Here is a 9,166-nt window from a genome sequence, read left to right on the forward strand (position 1 = left end):
AAATTATAGAAACATATTGCATTAATATTGATTTCTCTGCTTTACATTTTTTTCTCTTTCCCCAATCTGTATAAATGAAAAAGAGCCTTTTCCTTTGGGTTTTGAGAATTTCCAGAAACTTTAATATTTCTGGCTGCAAGGTATCCTATTTCTACTACATCTACATCAATTTTCTTCTTTTTGGTATCACTTATAAAATTATATTTCCATTTAATAAATGAATTTTAGAAAGGATCTAATTTTTAATTCTCTTGTCAGAGGAAATTTTCTCTGGTTTTGATTTCTGTGATAGAGGAAAAATGACCAGAAGTGTTAATACTCTCTTCGCAGGAGGAAGGCTGCTCAGCGCTCTTCAGCTCCTGCCCTTGGTGGTGGAGAGGACAGGAAAGGATGCAGACAGAGAACAAAGGGCTGGGAATAATAATGAGACACTGGGGACAGAGGGGAAGTGAGGAGCTGCTGAGACACGAGAGAGCCTGGGTTGGGGGCACATGTGGGAACATTTCAGTCACTGCTGGAGGGAGTTGGAGTGGGAAAGAATGATTTTTAAAAGTAATTTTAAGAAAGTTTTGATTTGGGATAAAAGCTGTCAAAACTACTTCTGAATCTCTTGCACTTTCCCATAACAACCTCTCATTTTCATCTGATGCTCTTATAGTCAGATTTGTGAATGTGCCTGTGTCTTTCTAATTTGTCAATGGATTTGTCTAATTTCTCACCTGGATTCAGGTGAGAGGAGGGTTCCTTAAGATGGCCCAGTTTTATTTGGGTCACTTAATTTTGATAAGTACACCATACCATGGCGATTAAAACTGTAGAAAGACTTTCTGTAAAAGAGAGTTGTGATGATAGGTATTGAACCTATTATTCTTATTATTATTAGTTCTTTAGTTCCTCTATTATTGTTCTTTAGTTCCTCTATTATTGTTCTGGGGTTCTGGATTCTGTGTTATTTAACATGTACTCATGAGCTAGTCCTCTCAGCTGTCTCCATTGATATTTTCCTTTCTGACCAGTTTAGGTGATGTCTCCAGCCACTGAGGTATTATGGCCACCATCATGTCAAGGATGTCTGCTCAAGGCTCCATTGCTGATATCCAACCAAGATGTGGCTGGCTTGGAAAATGTTGCTAATGTCAAGTGAAGGCTTTGCCCCTATTACCTTATGAAGATGTCTGTGATGTCTCTGAAGGGACCATGGTGCTGCCTGTCCTTGATATCTCCAGCCTTTCCCATTCCAGATGCAGTTGCTTGTTGTCTACTGCACCAGCTGTTGAATCCGTTCTGTTCCCTTTAGGTTTTTACCTTAGTCCCCACTCTCTAGGACTCAGATATGAGACCATGATTATAGGAGAACCTGAGGACCCTGAGAAGCAGAACCCTGGCCAGCCTCAAAAATGCTCCTTCAACACTGCTGTGTCCTGGGGTCAACTCTGCTTACCCTTAGGACATATTCTGTCCCCAAAGGTGCTTTAGCCCCTCGTGTGAAGCTTTTCACAGCTCTGGCCATGCTGAGACTTGTCTAAATCTCAGTATGCTGTTTAGGCCCTCACCCCAGCTTCATGGATGACAGTTTTCACAGGCCTTTCATTTCTCTTCTCTTGTTTGATGAAATATTAATGAATATACTGTTAGGATAATAGGTTTCTGTCTCATCACTGATAAAATTTCCAGTTTTGAGACAGAGATGGTTTGTCTCTGTTATTTAAATTTCCACTTATGTATTTGTTTATTTGTTCATTCAACACATATTTAATTAGCAATTACTATACATCTAGGACTTGAGGACCTACCAGCCATCAAGACAGACAACATTCCTCCCTTCCTGGAACTTTCTTTCTCATGCGGGAAGCAGACAATAAAGAAGACAAGCAGCAATGTAATTTCAGATCCTGGTAAGTTCTCAGAGGAAAATACAACAGGAAAAGGACTCAAGAGTAACAGTGGGAGGGACTTCCCTGGTGGCCCAGGGGCTGAGAATCTGCCTTGCAATGCAGGGGATGTGGGTTTGATCCCTGATCCTGGAACTAAGATCCCACATGTCACCATGTGAGAACTGCTGAGCCTGAGCGCTCCTGGATGGAGCCCACGTGTTGAAACTGAGAACTAACACAACCAAATAAATAAATTAAATAAGAAAAAGAGTATCAATGGGTTGGAGGGCACTGTTTGAGATTGGGTGGTCCATCAGGGCAGATCTCTCTCTCAGAGCTGCTGAAACATGAGACTTTTAGTCCTTTTTGGCTAAACACCCTTTATCTGGGGGTGCTGTCAGTGAAATGAGCTGGAGAGCTGATTCTGTCTGTGTGCTGAGGTCAGAGTCATCATTTTATTTCACCAGTTTCAGTTCAAGTCATTGGCAGATAAGGGGAAGGAGACGCTGTTGGTTCTAGGAGGAAAGATGAGCCCGACTCTTTTCATAGGGAAGTTATTGACGTTTCCAGTAGCCTCTTCTACATCCACCTATTCTCTCCCCAAACAGCCTCAGCTTTCTCCTTCAGTTGAGGCTGAATTTGAGCATGACTTTCACTTTCTTATTACAGGACATCATGTGGCCCTCATCTAACTACGTAGATACAACTAAATATATTTCTTCAAATAAAAAAATGCACTGGGCATTTTCTTGGTGCTTATATCATCTCCCTAATTCTGTGCAGAAAGAGTGTCCTGGTCAGAAAGCTAGTTCTAGTAAAGAGAGCTACCCAGAGTGACTGAACAACAACAATAATGAACATTGAGGCAGTGTGAGCATGGGTTGTAGAAGAATTTCCAGACACAGAGCATTTCAGAAAGGAGGGAGTTTATCAAGAACAAAGAGCAGAGATAAAGTGGGCCCTGCGAGTGCAGTGTGCTGACAACCCTGACAGTCGAGCGTTTTTGTGAGTTAATAGCCGGTTTTTACAGCCTCAAGACAAAGAAAATTCCTGGTGGAAGGTTGGTGTTAGGTGATTGGTCAAGATGCTCTAGGGTGTTTACTGGAGTGGGCATCTTTGCTTAATCGGGAGTCGGGAAGCTTGTTAGTGATTATCCGGGGGCTTTTGGCAATGGTTACAAAGGGGCTCAGTCAGCTTCAGAGGTGACCTTGGTTCTGGGCTCTGCTTCTGCAGTCTTGGTGCAAGACCTTGCACCTGTGGCTTTGGGGCAGGACTCAACAATGAATACATGCTAGCTATTATTATTCTATTTCACTGTGGTAGACCCTTATGTTGCTGGCCTACAGCTACTCCTCTCTTCCATGTAAAGAAAAATCATGAATCTGTATGACTCTCAGGCAACCAAGGTACTTGGCAGGTTGTCTCTCTCCCCATCCCTGGAAGATAGTTCATGACTACTCTCTGCCAGAGGCTTTCAAATGTGGTCCCAGGCTAAGCAGCATCAGCATTTTCTGGGAACTTACTATAAATGCAGAATTTCAGGCCCCACCACAGATCTATTGCATCAAAAGCTTAGCGTAGAGCCCAGCAGTCTGTTTTAACAAACCCTCTGAATGACGCCCATCTGGGCTAAAGCTTGAAAACCGTTGATCTAAGCAATTGTGTTAATCTTACTCCTCTTTCCCATAACTAGGTTGAGTATGGACATTTGACTCAATCTTGATCTCTAGGGCTAGAAGTGAGATGGGGAGGGGAAGGGTGCTAAAGTTTACGTTGCCAGTGTAAAGAGGTGCTTGGGAATAACTGCCTTCTTTTTATCTTATTTTTTTGACTGCTCCCTGTAGCATCTTAGTTCCCTGTGTGTGCGTGCTCAGTCGCTCCAGTCGTGTCTGACTCAGCCCGCCAGGCTCCTCTGTCCATGGGATTCTCCAGGCAAGAATACTGGAGTGGGTGGTCATGCCCTTCTCCAGGGGATCTTTCCGACCCAGGGATCAAACCTGCATCTCTTAATGTCTACCTGCGTTGGCAGGCAGGTTCTTTACCACTAGCGCCCCCTGGGAAGCCCCTGACCAGGGATCAAACCCACACCCTCTGCACTGGAAGTACATAGTCTTAACCACTGGACTTTCAGGGAAGTCACAATAGTGGCCTTCTTTGAAGGTAGCTGCTTGTGTCTGACACCTGGTCCTATTCCTGCCACTTTGAAACCCTGAGGAAGGTGTTTTCTAAGAAAGGCAGAGCAGAAGGATAGAAAGCACTTGGATCTTTGTTGGTGCTACTGAAGTGTTAGCCAACCTCCAGACGCCCTCTTATATGCTGTACTAAAATTATTGATATTTCAGTCATTTTCAGTTGGGTTTTTTCATTTATAGCTGAAGGAAAACTCACTGATATTCCCACATAACAGTTGTCTCTTATGTAAACCAGTGCTCTTTAAATGTAGAAAGATTATGGTGCACTGAAAATGCGAGCTTTAATCACAGAAATTATTATTTTAGTTGCCTCTAAACCTATTTACATTTATCTAGTTTTGTTGGTGGTGGAGGGGCAAAGCATCTGTTGTTTCCCCCCCCCCCCCCCGAGCCTCTGAATGGTCCAAGAAGATGCCAAACACCTGGATGAAAAGACACTCAATTTCTCATATGTGTGCAATGATCTGGATGTTTGGCTTCTGAAAAATGAAACATCTGGAGCAAGAAGCAATGTTTTCACTTTTCAGCAATATTTTGGTATGTGGAAACTGTTACTAAGCAAAATCAGGAATAAAGAATTTACATAAGAAATGGGACCACCCAAGAACAGCACAGGCAAGCTGTCTTGCCTATATAGCAATTCATTCATTCATTTTAAACCATTCAAAAGAACTGAACGCATGACATGAGCAGGGCATTGTGTGATACAGATGTAATGAGGTCATATATCATGAGGTCATGTGTTAAGAATGAAGTCGTGGACTTAAACACAGTCTTTTTCTTTCAGGAGCATTCAGTTAAGTGGTGAGCAACTGGTATCATAAAATAGGTAAATAGAGACATGGCAGAGATTGGTAAGATGTTTGTGGGGGTATAGAGAAGGGAACTGCCATTCATCAGTTTCTTAAACATATGCATTGTGTTTTTGATGACACTAGATGCTGTTTCAGGTTTTGGGGTACAGTGATAAGCATGACAAGTTATGTCCCCAACGTTCATGGAACTATCAATCTAACGGGAAAGCTGTGAATGTATAAACACACAAATAAATATACAACTATAAATTCAGATAAAGTGATGAAAGAGAAAGACTGTGTTATCAGAGAGAGAGTAAATGGGGTAATGTAAGTTATATACTTGAGGGAGGGTCAGGAAAGGACTGTCTGAGGATATGACATTTAAACTGAGACCTGAAGGGTGAGTGGGAGAGAGCATGATTAAGTTTGGGAAGATGAGGGGGAGAAAAGGTTAGAAAAAATCATCTTACAGGAAGTGGCACTGAAGCTGAGTCTCAGAAGTTCAAACTGGTGTGGTAGAAAATGTCTCTACTTGTACATACAAAGAAGAGTGTAAGGAATATACCCAAAATACTAACAAGATGTTATCTGTGCACAATGGGATTATATATTCTTTTAGTTTTCTCGTTTCTAATTTTCTTCATTTACCATATTTTCCATGAGCTTTTTTTTTCTAAAATAATAAGACGTTACTTTAAAAAAGTAAGGACAACATTGTAAAGCAACTATACCACAATAAAAATGTTTAAAAAAGGTAAGAAAAGAGGGATACATGGTTGTTTTCATACAGGCGATAGCGGGTCGAGATTGGGGCGTATGTATCTGGTCATGAGAGGTCGTATGGCCAGGCCACAGTCTGGAATATATAAATGACCGCTAGTCACCAATAGCTTCTTACAACTACGACATGTCAGTGGGGATGGGAAGTGAGAGGGGACAGAATGCTAGGCAAGAGGTCCGATCAGGAAGGACCGTGTCATCAGGGAGAGTTTCAAGTCCATCCCCTAGTCATCGGGGGAGTAAGGTGATCAGATCTGTGTTTTAGTGACCACCACCCCCTCCCCCAGTGACAGTGTGGAGATATGTAGGACACCTGCAGCCATCAAGGTGAGCAATGTCTAAAAAAAAAAAAAGGTGAGCAATGTCTGGCAGGGCAGGGAGGTGTTTTAAAGCCCCACATTCAATGGAACGACTGGAGGTTTATTCTTAGCTCTTCTCCATGGTTTGTTTTTTAATTTTTAAAATCTATTTATTTATTTTTTTTTTCACACCAAAAACTATTTATATTGGGGTATAGTTGATTAACAATGTGATAGCTTCAGCTGAACAGTGAAGGGACTCAGCTATACAAAAACCTATTGTGTAGCACATGGAACTCTGCTCAGTGTTATGTGCCAGCCTGGATGGGAGAGGGGTTTGAGGGAGAATGGCTACATGTATATCTCCGTGGTTTGTAGATAAATCTGGCAATTCTTGTCTATACAGACCAATGTGGCTGAGTTGACTGATGATAACATTAACTTCAGATGATTAATTTGACCAGTCTGATGCCAAATAACTAGGTGGGAGCAAGTGCCTCTTTTAGCTGTGTCCCTGAGGCACAGACCCAGTCTTCCTTCACCATGGTCTTCACCAGTGTTTCCCATGTGGGTCTCCCGGGGGCAGGAATACCTGTCCTTTTCCTACCTTAGTGAGAGATCAGCAAGAGGTAACGTCTGTAGAATGATTGATTTTCTCAGACACAAAAAGCCCTGAAATATAAACTGTCATTGTTATTTGCTCTGATACCTGCTTTTTGTGCAGGTTTTAATTTTGTCTGTTCATTTCAACCAAATTTGAAGTCTCCATGACTACAATAGAAGAACAGAAGGAAAAGAACGCTTTTCTGTTGGAACATCCTAAATGGTATTGTTTCTTGTAAAATGTGAATATTTTAAAGGATGCCCACATTTTAAAAAGGTGTAAATGCTGTTCATATGGTGCTCCAAGCTGTGGGTGATATGTGAACACATTGAAAAGATATATCAATAAGGACTCTAGAAACAGACAAAAAGATAGCAGGATTTTATGGTAGAATTCAGATGCAACACAGTAAATTTATTTATCTAGCTTCTAGGACAGGGTCTGGCTCTCTGAGACCTGAGTAATGTGATCAACTTTGGCCAGGGATTGATGTCCAAGTAGTTTACATCCTGAACGCCTGAGTAAAATTTTCAGAAAAGTCTGTCATGTTTTCATGGATTCTTCATGGTTATATGGTTAAGTTAGCCGTCATGATTACGACGTGATGATGTCCTTCAAAAATGTTTTCAAGAGGCAATGAGTGTATTTGAGGCTTTGCAGTTAGATTTGCGTTCCAGCTCTGTCATTGACTGTTGGTGTGACCTTGGACAAGTCCCTTAACATGCCAGGCTCGTCTGTTTAGTGGGAGTAACACAGCCCACCTTGAGGGTTATTATAGGAGATAAGAAGATAATAAAGTGCCTGGTGTTTAATAAGCGTTTAATTATTATTCTTACTGCTCTTAAACAGCAGAGAGCTGTGCTTGCAGCTACTCAAGAATTTTGATTTCTAAACCTAACACAGTTGAAAATCTCTGGGATGAGGGAAAGCAAAGGAGGAAAATAGGGATTGGCATGGTGAAAATCCCACTTTAGGATTCTGATGCTCAGAGAGCTGAGATCCCAGCTCCTGTGCAGCGACCGGGGACTTTGGGAATTTAGCCAACATGTGGGGCCAGCATACCCCTGACTGTTGAGGCAGAGGCCGAGGTCTTGGCACAGAGTTTAGGGCTGAAGCCAGGCTGAAGCCTCACTTAGCTGGATGGTCCCAGAGCCCAGGGTGGGGTCGATGCTGGCTGACCCTGGCCCACTGCATAGCTGTCTTGGTATCTGTCACCGGTGTGCGTCCCCGGCCACTGCTCAGTCCTCCTTTCCTCCCTCCTGGGTCTTGTCCTAGTCGGGTGTTCTGCTTCCAGCCAGGTACCCAGCCTGTGTCCTATTTCATTTCTCAGCTTAAGGAGAGCAAACCTCTGCAAATGTGAGGTATTTGCTAAAAAAGCGGGACCTGTGTGATTTTGAAAAAAAAAAAACCTCTCAGAAACTGGAAGAATGACATTTTAGTGCAGAATGACAGGCAACAGGTTGATGTCTGGGTCAGGGGCTCCGTGGTGTTTGTGATTGGGATAAACCAACAGGCACTAGCTACACATTCTGCTCAGAAAGCCAGCGCTCTCCAAATGTGGTGTTTTCAATCGTGGTCCTCTTACCTGGAGGACGTAAATAATGAGGGGCGTGGCTCTGTGCAGGGGGCCTTGGTTCATCACCTGTTCCCTTCCAGTCTGACGCGGTGACGTTACTTCCAGAGCAAGGTGCTCGTGTGATGCGCTACTGCCTCATCTATCTGCTCAACTCAGGAATCCCATGCATGGGAGCGGCTGCCAGCATCTTTGGATTTCCTGCTTTGGGACCCACAGCTGTGGTTGCTCTAATGATGCCTCTGGCTTTTTTTTTTTTTTTTAATGTTTGTTTATTTTGGCTGCACTGTGTCTCAGTTGCGGCATGCCAGATCTAGCTCCCTGACCAGGGATCAAACCCAGACCCCCTGCACTGGGAGCTCAGAGTCCTAGCCCCTGGACTACCAGGGAAGTCCTGCCTTGGGCTTTTTGATGCCTGATGCCCTGTACTGACATGAAGTGCTGGGTCTGGAGAGGAGGGGCAGAGAGTACTCCATAAATGTGGAAAATGCTACAATGGGAGGTTTATTTTCAGAGACTTTGTCGATTTCCAGGACAATATGGAAATAATATTACCACGGCCTACATTTTTGGAACCGTTTTCTGGTTTTCGAGCCCTGTGTTAAGCACTTTTCATGATGTACTGGGTACCTGTTGTTCTTGCTAGACCTGCATTCCTCCTGGTCTCTGGTCACAGCTCTTGATTTTCCTCTTGAGACCCACCCAGCTCCTGGAACACGTACTCAAGGGGGCTCCTCTTCACTCCATTGGTGAAGCAGGGATTCCCTCCACAGGGTTAAGGGGGTGGCTGGACACAGGATGCCTGACTCCAGGCAGGAGAGACTGACAGAAGTTTACTGATGACGTGGACTCACGGGCTGGGGGAGGAGGACAGCACCGGCCACACAGAGTCACAGGGGGCCACACACAGGGAGAGAGTGGTCCAGCAGGGGCTGTGCGAGGCACAATCTACAGCATCAAGAGGATGAGATACCCGCTGATCCCCATGTGAGGATGTGACTGGGTTGTTTGAATAATTCCATGAGCTGGCAGAGAACTGAACTCAGC

Source organism: Cervus canadensis, chromosome 13, assembly GCF_019320065.1.
Source record: "Cervus canadensis isolate Bull #8, Minnesota chromosome 13, ASM1932006v1, whole genome shotgun sequence".
Taxonomy (NCBI): domain Eukaryota; kingdom Metazoa; phylum Chordata; class Mammalia; order Artiodactyla; family Cervidae; genus Cervus; species Cervus canadensis.